The following is a 1276-nucleotide window of genomic DNA, read 5'->3' as shown; positions in this document are numbered from 1 at the left end:
CTTGGGAGGCGGAGGCAGGAGACTCGCTTGAGCCCAGGAGTTGGAGGTTGCTGTGAGCTGTGAAGCCACAGCACTCTACCCAGGGGAACAGCTTGAGGCTCTGTCTCAAAAAAATATATATATATAAAAAAAATTAGCAAAAGAATCCAGCAAAATATAAAAAGGAAAGAGCATCATGATCAAGCAGGGTTTGTCCTGGGAATGCAAAGCTGGTTGAACATTTGAAAATCAATTAATGGAATTTGCCATATCAAAGGATCGAACAAAGGCAAATCAGATGAGAATTTTATCTCAATTGCTGTAGAAAAATCATTTGATAAAAATCAATCTCACGTATGATATTAAAATATACTCTCGGGTGGTGCCTGTGGCTCAAAGGTGGCAGGTTCAAACCCGGCCCTGGCCAAAAGCTGCAAAAAAAAAAAAAGTACTCTCAGCAATTTTCTAATAAAAGGCATCTATGAAACACAGCTAACATCATACTTAATAGTGAAAGAAAACGTTCTTCCCTAAGATTATAAACAAGGCAAGAATGTTTGCTCTTGTTACCTCTATTCAACAGTGCATTGGAGATCTTAGCCAGTGCGGTGAGGCAAGAAAATAAATAAAAAGCACATAGCTCAGAAAAGAAGTTAAACATGATAATCTACATGGTCGAAAAAAAATAAAACATGATTACCTACACAAAAAAAATCAGAAAGAATGCACAAAAAAGCTACTAGACACAGGGAGTTTAGTGAAGTTACGGGGTACAAAGTCAATATCTAAAAATAAACTGTATTTCTACACACTAACAATGAACAATTGGAAATTTAAAAAGTCAACACCATTTTCAATAGTATCAAAAACACGAAATACTTAGGCCGGGTGAGGTGGCTCACGCGTAGTAGGACATGGAGGCAGGAGGATTGCTTGAGCCCAAGAGTTAGAGGTTGCTGTGAGCTCTGATAACACCATAACACTCTAGCCCGGGAGAAAAGTGCAACTCTGTTTCAAGAAAAAAATACTTAACTTTAACAAAATGTGTGCAAGACCTATACATTAAAAACTAGAAAAAAAAAAAACTAGAAAATACTGGGCAGCACCTGTGGCTCAGTGGGTAGCGTGCAGGACCCATATACCAAGGGTGGTGGGTTCAAACCTGGCCCCTGCCAAACTGCAAAAGAAATAGTTGGGCGTTGTGGCGAGTGCCTATAGTCCCAGCTACTTGGGAGGCTGAGGCAAGAGAGTAGCCTAAGCCCAAGAGCTGCAGGTAGCTGTGAGCTGTGACGTTACA

This window comes from Otolemur garnettii, unplaced genomic scaffold (genome assembly GCF_000181295.1).
Source record: "Otolemur garnettii isolate 467f Iridium unplaced genomic scaffold, OtoGar3 scaffold00302, whole genome shotgun sequence".
In the NCBI taxonomy this organism is placed as follows: Eukaryota; Metazoa; Chordata; class Mammalia; order Primates; family Galagidae; genus Otolemur; species Otolemur garnettii.
Note: the sequence above shows the minus strand (reverse complement) of the source record.